Source organism: Apis cerana, linkage group LG7 (assembly GCF_029169275.1).
Source record: "Apis cerana isolate GH-2021 linkage group LG7, AcerK_1.0, whole genome shotgun sequence".
Lineage (NCBI taxonomy): Eukaryota > Metazoa > Arthropoda > Insecta > Hymenoptera > Apidae > Apis > Apis cerana.
In genome coordinates this window covers 10,101,193-10,119,724 of record NC_083858.1, presented here as the reverse complement: position 1 = coordinate 10,119,724, position 18,532 = coordinate 10,101,193, and the positions used below count along the sequence as shown (strand labels likewise).

Genomic DNA, 18,532 nt, shown 5'->3' with positions numbered 1-18,532 from the left:
CCCCTTCGTCACTGCCTCTTCGAGCTTTCCTCATCAATCCCTCGCGCAGACCCGGCCAGTCGTCCTAACTAGGCACCGACTCGCAAACAAGATTTGACTTATTGCGCTCGAGCGATTTCTCCTTCGTTCCCTTTTGCCCTCCGCGGCGAATACCGCAAGAAAATTTCCAAATCTTTCCTCGTAATTGAAAACCTACCCTTGTTGCGATCGCGTTGCGACCGAGGAATTTCTGATCGTGATTTCGAATTTCTATCGCGGATTATAGGATTTTTGCTTTTAACCTTTGAGACAATTCGTTATTTCTTTTTTATACGTGTTATTATTATTAGGTATAGGATTCATTAATAGGTATAAGATTCATTAAGTCAGTTTTTTGTATAGATAGCTTTGTGTATACTGATTTTGTGGAAAGAATTTATTATTTCTTTTATATTTGTGTCTGTTTAATTTAGTTTTTATGTATTTTTTTATTTATTGTAGTAGTTTTGATTTTTTTATTTTTTTATGTACTATATTTTTATATTTTTAATATCGATGAATATATATGTACGTAGATATAATTGAATATTTAGCTTTATTGAAGAGACAAAAAGATTATAGTTTGCATTATACGATAATAAAATTTGAAAGAAATTTTATGTATTTTATGTATAAATTGTATGTATTTTTTGTATCGATTTTTATTTATGAGGTTTAAACTTGAACGTCAAAATATTTTTATATTTATTATAAAAATAAAATTCTAGTAGATTTGCAAAATATAATAATTAGTGTATTAATAGATAAATATAATAATTAGTGTATTAATAGATAAATGATACATAAATCATTAGGGTATTAGTAAGTTTTAATGAATTTTTTTCTGAAGGAATTTTACATTTTTTTTAATAAAACAATTGTTTAACTTTTAATTTTAATCAAATATTTTTCCATTTTAATGTTATAAAATAGGTATCGTTTCAAAATTAACGATAATATATTTTTATTCTCTTCTAAAATTATAGTTGAATAAACGTAATATAAAATTTATTGAACATTTTATTGATAAAAAATTTAATAATTGGAATACGATAAATTTTATAAGTAGAATATGGTGCTTGTATCGTCACAGGGTGGTAAACGAGGGTGGTTAGAGTGGGGGTTAGAGGGTGGTTCCTCGGCCAACGATACAATTCAAGCTCCTCTTCTGTGCAATGGCGCCCATTTGAGTTTCGTGTCTCTTAAATGTTCTCGTTAAATCTGTTTAATTATCTCATTAATCGCGGTAAAAAGAAATTGAAAATTTAACTATAAATACATTTCGATAAATTAGCTTGAAATTCCATGATTCGTAATTTTTCTTGAAAATTCTACAAATTTAATTCAACAAAACATAACTAGAGAAATAACATAAATAAAATTTAATAATTAAAATATGAAAAGAAAAATAATTTATACAAAATAAACTTAAGAATCATCAAAAGGAGTTATTTATAGGAAAATATGAAAAAGTAATATAAAAACAAAATTTCTAAACGCAATTTTATGTTTGTAGAAAATTATTTCTTTGATTATCTAAAAATAATATCGATACGAATGCCAAGAATAATTATGAATAGCATAGTTAGAAGATCATCCTCAATGATAGATCTTAATAATGAAATTTCATTGTTGGAATGTGTCAAAAAGTCGATTCTTCATCTTTTTGAAAAGTCAAAAGCTACCCCTCGATGATATTCGATGTAAACCTGTGAATGGTTTTACCTGGTCGCGTGCCACCTACCTGCTGTGCATCGAACAGGTACGATATCGATTCTATTGGGTATCGAATCAATGGTGCGAAAATAATAGAAGGTATTGATACCTGTTGCTGAAAGCCCGATTTGTTACCTGCCTCCCTTTCTGTGTACCAGGCAATTTAACCATTTCCTTCCATCCAAATAGGATATAATGGGAAATAATATTTGTCTATTCAATGTGATAAATATATAGAAAATACTCAAGATACATACTATTTTAAAAAATTCATTTAAAATAACATGATGATTAGGAAAGATTAAAATTCTTTTTCAAAAGTTAAATTTAAATTCATATATATGTAGAGCGTATGAGAATATATATAGAAATTATGAAATGGTCATCATATAATTATACCACATAAAGTTTTATGAACTTATTCAAATAGAGGCTGTATAAATGAGAAAATAAGTGTCATATTAATTTCGTTTTTTTGTCTCGTTCATCAAGTAAAATGAATTTTGCAGCTAAAATTTATTTATCTACTATTTAATCCACGTATTATTTAAAATATTTGCGATTCCGTATAGATAAAATAGAATTAGAAAGAGGGAGAGGGAGAGAGAATTATTATAAAAGAAAATAATTATAAAAATTATTTCCAACAATGTATGTATTTTTTCAACTTCGATTCAAATAAGGCTGCCTTATTTTTAAATTATCCGTGCGTCTTATCTTTATCGATACTATGGAATATTAAAAGAACGATATTGAAAATATTTTCAATTTATACCGCATAATTTTCTGTTTGTCTCGGTATTTGCAAAACGAGATCCGCTCTTATATCGAAGGGATCTCAAACACTTCCCGCCTTCAGCCACGTTGTTAAAAGTACGAGCTATAAGCGAGCGTAAAATGAAGTTTTAATGGCGTCGCCGTTCAATTCTGCCCCGATCCCTCTCCATCCCCTTCGTCTTATTTTGTTTTCTCTTTTTCTATTTTTCTTTTCTTTTCTTTTTTTCTTTTTTTCTTTTTTTTTTTTTCGGTGGAGGTCGATAATCGCCATCGTCACGTTTTATTCCGCGCGCCGGGTACCGTGGTTCGGGTTTACGAAGGATTTTCGTGGTAAGCGGTGTAAAATCGCTTCGTCGACATTTTACGATTTCCACCCTGACGATGGTGACGACGAGAGTTAATTACGGCGTAATTAACGTGTAAGGTAATCCAGGACTTACGTTTCGTTCGAACAAGAGACCCGGGATCGCAATTAGTGCGTAGCCTTGTAAGACCTATCACTTTGTAGAGGGTAGTTTCGAAGGGAGCAATGTTTTAGAGAGCTGTAAGGGGTTTCACTCGTGTTGAAATTCCGCCGAGATTCTACGATAATTTTATTATAGGTCAGATTAATATTCTTATTTTTAGACTATTTGAAATTCATTCGTTATTTTTAGATAGTAGTGTCTAAAGATGTTCAAGATAAAAGAATACGAATGAAGAAACGGGAAAGTAGTAAATAGATAGAAATAGAATTATGCATATAAAAATAAAAATGAAATTCGTAGGAATAAATGTAAAAGAGTTACAATAATAATCAATTAGGTTTGATCGGTGTATATAATATTTCATTATAAAATATTAATAAAAGAAATAAAATTGAATTAAAAGAATTAACTTAAAAATCTTATGACTTTGATCAATTATTATTATCGACAGCAAAATCATTCTTAGTATGTTTCAATCACCCTTCGTTAGAGGGTAGGCACATCTGACCGCGTTTTCCCCCATTTTGACAAGGTAGAAATTTTTTTTACCTGCAAAGACATTTAGGGTAGTAGATTCCTGTTTTACCATATCCAGTGGCTCTCAAAACTACATCTCTCGTTAATTTCCACGTTTGAAGGTATCTCACGTATTACACGTGACGCATCGACTCGCTTTTAAACGATTTATATGCGCGATAAAACAGTCACTTAAGCGCTGAAAGTAAGAAAATTGCTCGTATAAATTCGAATTTAGAATCTTAATTGCTTTCGTTTATCTCCGAGGAAAAGTATTTGGACGCATTCAAACGACCACTAATATGTAATTATACTTTGCAAAAATAGGGCCATAACGAATACGCAATATTAAAATCGTGCATATTATCGTTAAAATGTGCAATTTACTAACCATATATTTGACAATGAAGATTTTAATGTATCTTCGTTGTTGCAATAATTATATTTTTAAAATGTATTATCTTAATATAATATTTTTAATATATCGCCATTCATATAATATTGTTACATATAATTGTAACGATTATACTTTTGAAATATATTATTCTATAAAATTTCACATTGCATTTATTGCAACGCATTAAATTTTAAATTACATTCATAAATTACATCATCAAAAATAATAAATTAAGTGATAAATATTTTATCTTTGTCATAAAAAAAAAAAATCTAATAATTTCCATTTTAAATTTACGAATCTTCAAATAAATATCGTCAAAAAAATTAATTCAAGAGGAAGAATCTTTGTTAACCAAACAAATTCGAGCCGAAACGTTTCTGAACGAAAGAACGTGCGAAAGTAATCGAACGTGGAAGAAATCACGTGTTGAACAAGTCGAGGAGAAGCCGGTTTTGCCGTGGCAATGTATTCTCTCCTGTAAAAACAGTTATTATTTTTCCAACAATTGTTCGACCAGGCAGATGTATACCGAAAGGTTCTCTCTCTTTCTCTCTCTTTCTCTCTCTTTCTCCCCGTTGCACTTTCGTTTCGACGAAATTTGCATACGCGGGAACGAATCGCAGGATCCGGAAGGACGTCAGGTAGCGATGCCGTCACAGCTTCGAGTTTCGTTTGTGTGCGTGCATACAGTGAAAATGAAGTGGCCCAGGGCATTAATAACTGTACAAAAGGGCCTTAAGACCGGGGTGGGAAACGTTGGACCACGATGCATAAATTAAATCGAAACGAGTTTCGCGAGACAACAGATCCGGAAGGGTCGAAGCCTCCGTCATTTTCTGCTCGCTCTGAACACTTCTACGGTGTGGCTGTTTTCATTGATGTTCACAAGCGACAATTGAGATTGAAGTTTCCTGTCATTAACATATTAATGAATAAATCTTTTGCACAGGGAGTTACGTAAGCGCTCGTTTTACGATGCTTCTTCGAGAACATAATTGGAAATTCGAAACAATGTTTTTTCGAATCGTTATCGAGTGGTTAACGTTGGAATTTTTCGCACGATTTCCTCATTTTTATAAAAAACTCTGATTGAAATTCTATAATTTGAAATATCTATTTTTGATACACAGATATTCAATAAATTACAAAATTATATTATAATATTTTCTGATACAGCATTTCAGAAAATAAATATTCTGAAGTTTAGCGACAGCGCGTTCTCGGGAGAATCAATCACAATTACTTACAACACGTTAAAATAATGAATAAGATTCGTAATTGCGAAGGCAAAAATTCTAATAATTTTATTTTCGTAATATTTTTTCTTCATCCAACGCTATGATGACGATAATGAGACTATTATTGAAATAAATTAACGCGGTACTCGAGAACTAATCACGATATAATTTGATTATCTCGGTGATCCGTGACGATGTCTAACCCCTGAACGTCGCGGATGAGACTCGTGTCGAGCCGTAACGACTTTTAGGCCGAGGATTAAGCGCGATGATCAGCATTGATAAAGACACAAATCCCCGAGGAGAAGAGGGGAGAGGGGGAGGGAGATAGGGAAGATGAAGAAGGATTCGAAGAAGAGGGGGAGGGAGAGGACGAACGTGTCCACCAGGGTGCTGAAGAATGCGAAGACATCACGATGCTCTTATTTTTCGATCCCCTTCGGCTGTCGTGAACGAGACAGAGACACCATCGTTCCTGATAATCCTTATAAATTGGCACGATCGCTCCTCATCAAGTTTATTGAATTAATACGCGATCTCCACCGTGATAATTGCAGCCTCAGCACTTGATCCTTCCCTTTGAATTACGAGAAATCGAATTGAGATATTCCATTGTTCGTTTGAAACTCGATTTTTGGATTGTTTGATCCTATTTCGCGTAGTGCAAATTTGCAGTCAAAAAAAAAAAGTAGCCATCTTTTAATCTTTTGCGAATCCTTGAGAGAAGCGATTGACATTTGCCGATCGATTTTGTACAGGGATTGGAACGGAAAGATTCCAAAAGAATGAACGTACTGCAATAAATACATGTATTTCTTAATCACTTAGGATTCTTCTAAGCAAGACTTTCTTAGAGCTTATATTTTACAAAAATTGTCAAAAATTTCAGCAAATGATCTACGATTTCCCATATCTCAAGATATTTCATTTTTAATCGAGTAAAATATTTATATTTCTTTATAAGATGGAATTCATTTCTATTTTTATAAAAGTATTTCGTTAAAATAGAAATATTCAGATTTTGGAAGTAAAAAAATATATATCAAACTATATATCACTTCTTCCTTACCAATAATTTAAAAAATTATAAATTCCAATCATTGTCGCGGCGCAAATGATCGATATAATTCGTATTATATTGTTTCGCGAACGAGAAAAGAGGGGAAAGAAAAAAAAAAAAGAAAAAAAAAAGGAAGAAAGACGGTTTTTGTCGTCGTGTTAAACAAAAGCATCGGATACCATCGGATCTTTGAGCTGTCGCTGTAACTCATCTTGCAACTTTCACCCTGCTTGCCTGTACACCACCCCAGACAGTTTTGTTCCTTTCTGTCGGGCGGAAAGCAATTGTTTCGACCTGGCAGTCTGCAAGAGAGAAAGAATAAAATACGAAGAGTGGTCGGAAGGTGGAGAGAGGCGGGCAGGAAAGGGAGAGAGGGAGGCAGAAATTATAAATGCGCGACTGGCAGCGACACCCCATTACTCGGTTGGGGCCCTCTTCTTTTCGGCGCCATTGCATCGAAAATGCTCGCACGAGTGAAAACAAAAGGCGAATACTGCAGCCTCCCTTTTGAGAGTTGTTTTTTCGCTCGTATTAATGCGGTACACGGTGCAGATACACGGTTAAAATATTAAAACGCGTTTGAATTCCAAGTGAAACGAGGAGGTGCGCACGCGGGCTAAATTTCGCGAGGAAACATTTCTACCCTTTTCTACCGGTGGCGACCGGTGCCAAGAAAATCTCGACCGACAAAGATCACGAGCCGGAGACAAAGGGATTAAGCGTGAGATTGATTCACCGATTACCGCGATTTTGAACGAACGAATTGCGCTGTCCGGGAGAAAAAATGATAAATCTTGTGTCGAGGAGTATGAAATAGAATTTTATTTAATAATGTAGTTAATCTTCACTTGAATATACGGATGCAAAGTCTTTTAAATATTCAGTATTTATTTGACAAAAATATTTCGTTGAATCGATACGAATAACTTCAAATTTCAATTGATTTGATGTAGGTTGTCATATATCAGTGTTTCTCATCCTTGTTTGCAGTAATCAAATAATATGTGACTTTCCTTTCTTAATATTTTTATTATACGATTACATAGTCGATAGATGATGAGTAAATATTCTGTGGAAATTAAAAAAGATAAATTAAAATATTTAATATACATGATCATATATCATGAATTTTCAATTCTCATCGTTTCGATCATTCTATTAAAATAAACAAGCCTGTAGAATCACAGATTTTTTCGTATAAATATAAATACAACGATCCTTGGAAAGAAGTTGCGATTCACAGGAGAAGAGAATGCATATTTTTCCCCTATACTCGTCTTCGAATAAATAATCGTACATGAAAGATATTTGCAATAAGTGAAAAGTTCTCGAAATCGAATTGATTTATAATCTCGCGTTTCGTTGTGTACATCGGAAGGGCTTACACGATAAGGTCAGGAGACACGGCTGTTCCCTTTTCTTCTCGTCTTCTTTTTTCCATTCGCTTCAACCTCGTAAATCCGCGTCCATGTTGGTCTGGGGTTGAGCGCGCACTCCGACGCGCATCGATCCGAGACGTCGCGTCGCCTGCCTCTCTTTTTGGATCCTCGGCATGTGTTTCCCTTCGAACCTACCGACCAACACCATCTCCACCTCGCTCTTTCGCCAATCTCTGTTGAAAGAAGTTGCCAATGCACCCGGCAAAATTCTGATATCTAGCGTTTTTCATCGAATCCTTCGTCCAATCATGAACAATAAATATTTATTACGAAGATATTATTCTTTTGTTTATGGATAATTATTAGAATTTTTTTTTTGTTAGTTTTTTTTTTGTAGTTTGCAATTGTGGTGATACTGAGTTTATTTATATTGTATTGCAAATATTTGAATATTTAGTTATGTAGATTAAAGAAAGTTATTTGGAATTATGTATCAATAAATTTTTTCAGAATTGTTTAAATGATATAAAGATAACTTGAAATTAATAATCAAACTTCCTTTAAGAATCAAACAAAGTAAATTGTGAATCTCTTTATTGGTATTAAACTTATGATTTGTTGTTATGAGAGAGATTATAAATTTTGTTTTAATTCAAGAATGTTTTTCCTATACCTATTTTTCAATTTTCAGATTATTGCTATCTCTGCAAATATTTGTACGATATTTAATATTTCACGTGAAATTTTGTCTTTCATCGATCATAATTAATTCAGATTAATCAAAATCTTCGAATAAAAAATTTTATCACATCTTAAAATATCAAAGCATTAATTCTATAACAATTTCTTGTATAAATACCAATAACAGAGGTAACAGAAGTTTCAAATTTATGAACACGATCTTTCTATTCGCATTAAATTTAACGTTTCCGTGAATCGACGTGAAAAAGCGTTGGAATGAATCGCTTGATCCTCGAAACTTTCGTATTCCATTTACGTTATAGTGATTTAATAAACGGAAACTTTCGAGTGAACTTGGTCTGGTAAGAAATTAGTTTGAGAATCCTGTATTAAATTAGTAAGAACGATGGAAAATCACCGCGTAAGCATAGCGGTAACATTTACCGTGGATAATATCCAGGAAGTTACGACACGCTAATGAAGTTAAGCTCTTCCTCCCGGACCAGTCAGCTCGCCCTTTGTCCGGGACAAAGATGAAAAATATCAAAGAGGACAATGTATTTCAGGAAGTGGAATTTTAGATACGAAGTTCTTTTGACACGTTGATACATATTTTCATTCAGTTTATTCCTTATCACTCACTAATTTTCATCCCCTTTAAACAAAATATTGCTATCCCTATATCGTGAGGGATTATGAAAAATTAATTTCCAAAATATAAACATATATTAGCTCAAAAATACATACTTAATCTTACATTCGAATAATTCGCTTATTAAATGATTCAATAAATTCGAATAATCGATGTTCCAATTCGTAATTCAACTTTCTGAATTGAATTAAAAAAAGCTACATTACAATTCATAAAGAATCCTTAAAATAAAAAATCAGACTTTATTTTCTTTTTTATTCGATTAAATAACTCATTTACACGGATAAAAAGTGCAAAGCATCATTCTTTCGAAAATACATTATGCTTGTGTACATACATATCGTTCTCTCTCCAACAACGACAAAATAATTAAACAACGATCAGGTATACACGTTCCATTTCGCGAATTCATCCGCGCGAATCAACTATAAACGATCGAAAGTCACGCGGAATAACGTCACATTCTCTTTCTCTCGCGTGAAGAACGCAAGGGGGAGGAAAGGAGTTTGCAGAAGGCAGGCAGGGAGGGAGAGACCGGTTTCTCGTATTTCCTGCCTCTTTCTCGCATCCACCCGCGATCAATAGCGTGTATTCTTGACGCGCACACATTGTATCCGACGAGAGAATGAGAGAGCACGCGCCCCCTCCGTCCCCCTCCCCTCCCCTACGTACGCGAAGGAAAGGGAGGAGGCGAGGCGAGGCGGGCACGGGCGCGCACTCGCGCCGCGAGCTGGAGCGTACATGCGTGTGCGTCCGCGAGGGAAGCGCACACGTGTGACGGTGGAGAAGCGTGGAGGAGCAGACGGAGTATGCGAGCACAGAGGGACGGACGACTCGCGTAAGCTTCAATCTTCGCCTTCCATCCGCGAGAGAGAGGGCGAGGGGGTGAGACAGGTGATGGAGGAGGGAGTCGAGGGGGCACGAGGAAAGGAGCGAGAAGAAAGACGAAGGAGAGGATAGACGATGGGGGAGGCGGGGGTGGCGGCAAGGAGAAATAGAGGAACTTTTATCCGACCAGCGCCGAACCGAAAAGCTTTTTCCAGCTTTCGAGCTTTTACACACTCGCGCTTTCCCGAGCGACGGAAAGGCCGCCCCAAATGGAAATCGCACGAATTTCTCCCCCGCTAGGAGCGTGTGTGCTGTACTGGTGCTGTCGTATGCGCGATTACGTATACGTGGATTTTTGCGTGGCCCCCGATCCGAGGTTAATTTCTAGCTATATGTATTCTAGTGGGAGAGAATGATTTGTTTCTTTGTCTTCGTTTAGAAATTTAGAATAGAGAATTCTTGGAAATGAGGATGTGGCTTTTAATGGTAACATGAAATGTTATCTTTAATATATATAGAATTAATGATGAATTATATTGATAATATTAATAGATATTTCTGTATATAATTTATTATTCGATATTATTATACGTATTATTTATGGATTAGTTCTAGCAGATAGGATATATATTAACTAAGTCAAGTTAGTGAAAGAATGTAAGAGTGAAGGAATATAATCGATCTCTTTGACTTCCGAATAGTTTGTTCATTTTGATTTCTGAATGATTCGATTTAAAAACAGCCTCTCAGATGGTTTTAAAGTAACACGAGTAAATTTGAGAGTAAAATTCTCGAGAGTTATCTTTCTTTTAATCTTCATACCGCATCGAGAGTATGAGAAAATTACCATAAAAATCCTGAAAATTATTTTTACTCTGAATAGATGGACGAAAAATTCTTCTTTCACAATTTTTCCGTCGAATAACATTATCTCTATAGTAGATTCTTACTAATCGCGTAAAAGTCAAAGTAACGATCGATACAGATGAGCACCTTCTCGATACTCAACGAGACATTGTTTCGTTGTTTTCTCCGGTGATTTATTGATAATCGGCATAACGGGCACGAAGCCGGAGACGCTGTAACGATGCCACTCCATCTTGGTTCAACCCTGGCGACGGTATTCGTTGCTCTTTTCTCTTCCTCCTTAGGAGTTTTTGCCTCCTTCCGTTCGCGCCCTCGGATGCCGGTGATGAATGGATCCTGGCGAATCTCCAGGACAGAAGGGAATAGAAGGAGGAGGAGGAAGGGGGGAGGAGGAGAGAGGAAAAAAGATATCTCGGCCTATGCTAGAATTATTCGAAGACGAAGACTCGTGGTGCTCGGGGGTGTGAAAGAAGAAACGACAACACGGAGGTGGGTGAAACGGGCGGGGGGAGGTCTGCCGACGACGTCGAGCTTTTCGTATGATTGATCGAACCAGCTATATTCTAACTATGGCGGATCATCGTTAATGATATCCATCGATGGATCCAACCTGATCTATTATTAACGCTGTCATCAATATCTTTTCGCAAGCATTTCGTATCTTCAACCACGATAGGTATCTCGTTTATCTCGCATTCGAACTAGTTTCTAGATATTTTTCGGGAATCTCGTGTGAAACGGTAACGTAGATGAAGTAGATCTTCTTCAAGTTAAATTTGATAATGAAGAATAGATAGGAATTTATAGATAGAGATAAAGAAAAATTAGATTCATTTCGAGTGAATTATAAAAATTTTACTGTCAATTATATTTATATTTTTAAATATAAATTCGTTTATGGAAAATACAACTTTTACGATATAAATGAAATTTGCATAAAACTGTGCCATATTCTTCAAATGCTATGGTTCTGTTTTTTTTTGTGTATAAATTCTATAGATTTTTATAGATTTAAGATTTATTCAGGTAATAATTACTCAAATACAATTTTATTCATAAAATATGTTTTAATTGTTTTTACTTTTAATTTTTTTGAATAGCTAAGAGTCGAAAAACTCGTAGCGTTAAAAAATGATTTTTAGAACTGTAATATTTATGCATATCCGTTCGGGCACGGAACACCAGTCCCATTAGCATTCTTTCCCGTGGAATATCAATGGCCATCGATACGTGTCATCTTCTTTCTTTTCCGCGTCACTACACACCTGCCCCATCCAGGGACGCAGGTAAAACACACGTCGGATGTTTAAATTAAACGTGGGAAAGGGATGGCGTGCCCCATTTTGACGCTCTTCTCACAGAGAGAAGATCGCATAAATCAGCATACATGCATTCGACGAGGAAAAAAGCTCGTACGTGCCGCGTTCGAAGGCGAAGGGTGTGTTTTTCTTCGGAGAAGTCTCGAGGGCCTTTCCACGGCTAGGGTGAATCGAGGGCTGGAAAAGAGCGAGAAGGAATCGTTCGAATTTTTCAATTTTCAAGTGCGTGGATCCCTTCCATTTCTTCGTATCGATTTCAGAGATGGAACGAGTGGAAATGGACAATATCGTGTACATTCGAGGAAATTTTAGATTGTTTGGATATTAAATAAGTATAAGATTTAGAATCGTAGTATTTTATGTTATAGATAGTTAAACGAATCGAATTTTTCGTATTTTCGTGAACTTTTTCCATTCGTTTTCGAATAATAATAATATTTTGTGATTTTCGAAAAATTGTACGTAGAAAAATTTTCATACGTTACATTAAAAGAAATTTATTTAACTAAAACTAAAAAAATGTTCATTCTATCGATGATGAGTAATTTTATTTTGAAAGAAAAATCAATTTGAGGAACTGAAATTATATTGTCGATGAAGTTTCGTCCGAGGATATTTTTTATAACTTACTTTTTTTTTTTCATACGAATATTCTTTTTGAAATAACAGGAACCGAAGACACGTGACAATCGTAACTAATAAATCAAAATCGTGTACATTGTCAAGTGGTTCGACAAAGGATAGATAAAGGATAGATCGTATATATTGCGGGGCCGCAAGCTTTGCGGTTTACAATAGCGCAGCGATACAATGGCGACGATACAAATATACCTTAAACATCAATTAATCAATTCTGAAAAAAGGTCGAAGGTCGAGAATGATCCGACAAACTGAAGTGCCAGTTAAAAAATCCAGCCATCGTCCAATGTTACAAAAGAGCTACTTACACTTAGTCAAAACTCCATCATTTATATCATTTATATCTCTCCTACCGACAATAACAAATAAATTTCGTCAATTTATTCAATCGTTATATTTTAAATTTTAAATTTAAAGAAAAATTAATCAAAATTACTCGATGAGATGGATAGAGAAGATTATTATTCCTAGCCTTAAAAAAAAAAAATAATTATTTATACAAAAGAAAGCTGTGAACGGGATCAAAAGGTATCCGAGGACGACGCTTAGTTAAAAATCGATTTGAGAATCGGGCATTTCACCGGTGCTCCCCCGGTACAATGGTGTTTTCATTTCTTCGATCCTTAATGATGCATTCTTTTATGCGGAGTTCCAGTTCTCTTATTTCCTTCCTTCGCCTCCTCCCCTTCTCCCCCTCTTTCTCTCTCTTCAATTAAGGAAGCCGAAGATCGCGCGCCGACGCGCTCGTTTAACCTTCCATTTTTTTTCACGATCTCTCTCTCTTTCTCTTTCTCCTTATCTCTCTCGTCTTCTATTTATTTTCTTAGTAAATTACTTGAGGACGGTCCGGGACAAGGCGAAAAGGGGTGGCCGGTCGGGTGGGAGGGGGGAAGGGATGAATTGTCGGCGAGAGGTGTGGGGGTTGTGGATGGAAGAGAGAGCGGGAATGAACGAGAGCGGGAGGAGAGAAAGAGAGACGATCAGAGTTTAAAGACGTCTGCACCCACCTGTTGAGACGCTCTCATAATTAATTCCATTTCATACCGCCACGCGCTTACTTTCTTTGGACCACGATGGCGCAAGAAGCAGGAAACAGGGTTGGAAAGGGACAGCGAGACTGATAGACCGCTTATCGCGCGGAGTTTAAGCAACTCTTCACCGCACGTGTTCACCTCCTAATTTTATAATGACCGGAAAAGTTTTATCGGAAATTTAATCTTTCTCTTCGTTCGGGATTAATCGATAATTTTAATCCTTTGATTATCGTATCGAGAGAGAAGGGAGAGCTCGATTTTTACGTTTCTATGATGGAATATGTTAAAATATGTTTCTTTGATTCGCCTTTATAACGAGAAAATTGAACTTTTTCATACGTACGACATTCCCAAATCTTCTAATCGAGGGAGATAGTCAAATTGATACGAATTGAAAGATTAAAGTACTTTTATTTTCCGTGCTAATAAACAATAAAGAAAAGTTCGTATAGATATTTATTTTACAAACAATTCTTCAAGGAGCACGATATTTATCGCAATATCCTTGGTCAGTAACAAGAGAAAAAAAGTTAGAAATTGGAAAGCCCTTAAGAGCGAATAATATAATATAAAGTTATAATTGAACAATTACATTCAAATTTTCCGGTTAGTTTCCAGTTATAGAAAGAATCGGCCGAGACGGTCTCTGGAGTAAGGTTGGCCGCGTATACACACATACAAACACACACACATTCACACACAGAGAGATCGTTTCTAGTTTAGACGGAGTATAGTTGGGCGGCAAAACTTTCTTTCGCATCCATTCGGTCGCGTTTTAATCTTTCTCCGGGTTTGGAAAGCCGCGGGGCCGTCTGCTCCTTCGGGTAGTTTCATTTCAATTTCATCCCCCGTCTCGTATTCCACCCATCTCCAAACCTCGAAGCTAACGGAAGAGGCAAGGAATAGATATCTACATTATGCTGATACGGACCAACTACGTTTCATCCGCCTCCCTCCGCCCAACCGCGATCCACCCTCCTATCCTTCTGGCCACCCCCCCTTTTTCCCCTTTCTTCCTACGTTTCTTCCGCTCTTTGGTTTAATCTTGCCAACTATGATGTGTAATGTGAATTTACAAAAGTGTATGACCTTTGGAAAATGTTGCCCGATTATCTGTCGCCATACTTTTTCCTTTTTTTTAATTTTAATTGGAAATTCTTGCTTCCAAAACTCTTCCCTTTTTAATATTCAACTTTTAATCTTAAGAAATTTGTTTACAACGATTGAAGTTTATAAGGAAAACTGTCTTTATCCGACTTCAATCAGTATCGATGATTTATCACGATTGAATATAATGATATGAGAAGAGAATACAATTTTTCTGAGGTTAACAATCAGTATTTTTTTTTCTATTTCTCTAGAGAAAAATGAATTGACAAAAAAAGAATTTGCACGAATATACTTATTGATCCGTATTTTCATCTTGAGAATTCGAATATTCCAACTATAATAAAAAAATAATAATAACAATTCTCGAGAAGATCCTTGCATGGAGCTACATCGAAGGAAGCTACAAGCAAGCTTCCATCGTTGCAGGATTCTTTCCTCGTATCAGCGTTTAGTCTCCTGCGACGAAGGGTGGCAGGGGAAAAACAGGATACACAAGAAAAGTAGCCATCGTTCTGGCTAAAAGCGGAAAAGGAAATCGTTCTCCGTCCCCTGCCACGCTAGGGTGACCTTCTTCCTTCCTCCTTTCCCTTTTCCTTTCCCTCTTCCCTCTTTTCCTCTCCTTTTCCCAAGTGAACTCATGCGAAATATCGATTCGCCATGGCAGCATGGAGCATATAAATAAGAAGAGTTTTCCTGCGTGCACACGCGTCACTGCCCACGCCACGTTCTCGCAGCCCCTCCAGCCCATTTCTCTGGCATTTACGTCACGGCAACGTGGGGGGGAGGTTTTACACCGGAGATGGGTGGAGAGGGCTGCGCCCGTGGAACAGAGGATGAGCGAGCTTCACCGAGTCGTCGAGGGGGGTAGAGGGATGCGAAAGAGACGGGCCAGAGGGACGGAGATTATGCTTCGGGACTTGTGGATGGAGGGAGGGGGTGAAACCTACTGCCTACGAACGAAACATCTCCCTCAAAAACCACCCTCACATCCCTTCCACCCCCGTGTCCCTTCCGCCCTGTCTCGTTCTCTCCATCGCTCGACCCTGTACATCTACCTCTGGTATCGATTCACTCGCGATCTTGCCACTGACGATGGGATACCTTCGTGTCGAGAAAGGAAAAAGAAAAAAAGGAAGAGAAGAGGAAAGGGGAGGGTGATAGATGAAAGTGGATCGTGTGTCAAGACACGGATTAAGATTATATTTTAATTGTTCCTCGGAGTATGCTTGGGATAATTCGAACGAAGGGAGAGAAATTTAAGCAAAATTCTTGCCTGCACGATTATATGTTGGAGAACGGTGTCGTTCATAGTTTGCGATTAATTTGTCGGGGAATGCAATATGCCGGATTCCGTGGAATCGCGATTATATGTAATTTCAAAACTGTGGACGCGTCGTTAAAGCGGGTCTTTCGATCGTTGGAAGAAAAAGTTGCCTTTGGATAATGGGGAAGAGAAGGGAGGGAGGAAAAGGAATACGATCCGGAATTATTCGATCTGTGCTTCGGGATTCGAGTGGTAGGAGGGTTTGGCGCAGGGGTCGGGCGACTGTTTTGGGCGACTTGCGACTCGGGGGGAGGAGATGGCGTTCGCGTGGCTGCTTGGAAGTTTGCCGGGCGGAGCATAATGTCTCTAATGAATCCTCAAACTCAAATTAAAAGTTCGAAATTGTCGGCAGTCAACGAATGCGACACTCGATTTCGTAACAATGCAAAAGTTGGTTGTATACCTCGGCATCTCTTCTGTTCCCGAATCGGGGAGAAGAGGCCCAAAACAAATTATCGGCTGTCTCGTTCACAATACGCCTTCGAGGGGTTGCCGTGCATACACAGCTACTACACAGCAAAGAATTTCTCTTTCCCTAGTTGACATCTTGTTTCCCTCTCGAGGAGGGAAAAGTATGTACTCGTCCGATCGGCAACGGCTCGGCCGTGCTTCGTTAATCCGGAACAAATTAACTGAACGGTTGGTTGAGACGACACAACGATTCCACCTACACTTATTTACTCCTCTTCTTTCGTTCTTTCGTTCGTTCTTTGGAAACCGTTTCGTCGAAACTTTACGATTCGTAAAGTTTCCTCCCCCCTCTTTCAACTCGAAATTAAGATGAAAGGTGGTTCCCCTCGATAAAATTGATTTTACTCGCGATCGATACGTTTTCGAAGGATGAATGGATGGATAGTTTTCGCCGGTTATTAATTATGAAGAAATTTTATGCTTGGATTCGTCCAGTTTGATAACGAAGGAGGGAATCGATCTTCTTTTAATTAACTTCCTTGAATTATTCGAAAGATCTTGTTGGATTAACAAGCTGTAAGCGAGAAGTAATACCTACTGTTCAACATCAGATTACGATTTAATTCATGTAACAAACTTCCGCTCTGTTAAATTATTGGCCTTATCCGTCGGGCAAATAATCTTCAATTACTTAACTTTCGAGTAGGAAAATCGAGGAGTTTCAACTCAAATGTTATTCTTTGCAAAGTACTTCACCGTTAAAATTGTTTGAAGAGAGCGTTTAAACGCTCTCATTACGTACACATTTCTAATAATTCACTTTTCTCTTCGTATTTTGAAAATTAACACGTTGCCCACAAATTATTCATCGGAGCAAAATATTTAACCATTCCGCAAACTTTCGATAAACAAAATTAAAATTTCGCGTTACCCGTATGCATGTATATTCGATTCTTTCGCGAGCAAAAGCGAAAAAAGGAAATAGAACGATTAAAACTCGTTTAATAAACCAGTTACCATCTTTTCAATAACCTCTACGACGTAGGCCAAGAAAAAAGATTACCGATCCTGCCATATCGAAACCATATCAAACGATCCACGATCTCTTTCATGTCCCGTAACAATAATTCCAAACGAATCGCTCGTCTGAGAAAGCCGCCTCCCTCTCCCCTACCCTACCCTCGGGTGGAGCAACGGTTACCTTACCTGTCCACGCGCACCCGCGCCGCTAATAATTCAATAAATCGTAGTCGACATTGTTGCAGCGCCACGGCTACGCGTATGTTTGCAGCCGCTTGTTGCAAAAAAGAAAATGATTACCTTTCGCTTCGCGGCCAACAGCCTGGGTAATTTTCCGCAGGAAATTTACCGCGGTACATCATTACCTGCTGCACTCTCTCCCTCTTCCACCTCTTTCGCGTCTATGTTCACAAAAGAAACGAAACGTGCGAGCAGGAGGCAAGTAAGGAAAGAAAGAAAGAAAGAAAGAAAGAAAGAAAGAAAGAGAAGGAACGCGGTTTGTACCAGCTCTCTCTCTCTCTTTCTCTCTCTCCCCCCTCTTTCTCCGTTTCATCCCTCTCGTTTCGTCGGTCTCGCTTCCTTGCTCGCGAGAAGTGAAAGAACGTCGTTAGCTCGCGTACATCGTGCCGGGTTGCCTTCCACACCACCGACCCCCTCCGCCGTATAGACGTCGCAAAAGCTAACGGAGAGAGGGGTGGAGGGTGGCTAGTGGTGGGCGTTGGTTGCCGAGGGTCGTCGTCGACCTCCACGCTCTCTCTCTCTCTCTCACCCGTATCCCCTTGAACCGCCTTCCATCCACAGTCTCTCTCTTTCTTTTTTTCTTTCTTTCACCCCCTTCCCTATTTTTCTCTCTCTTTCGCTCTTCATCCCCTTCCTCTCCACCCTTCCTGACTGAGCCGCGTTCGACGAAGAGAGAGAGAGAGAGAGGGGGAGGAAGGGAGAGAGAGAGAAGGAGAGAGAGAGAGTGAGGGTGGCCCGGGGTGGGATTGTGTATTCGAGATAAACCACCCTCCCCGTCGACGGGGCGCTGCTGCCACGTGTGCGCCGACCATTTTGCTGAAACATAATGTAACTCG

At 37.7% G+C, this 18,532-nt stretch overlaps 1 long non-coding RNA gene across 1 annotated transcript in view; it reads left to right on the top strand.

The window, feature by feature from the left end:
* The window catches only part of LOC114577724 (uncharacterized), a 162,589-nt gene that overhangs the window by 12,319 nt on the left and 131,738 nt on the right, over positions 1-18,532 (top strand). The gene's annotated exons all lie outside the window — the stretch shown is intronic.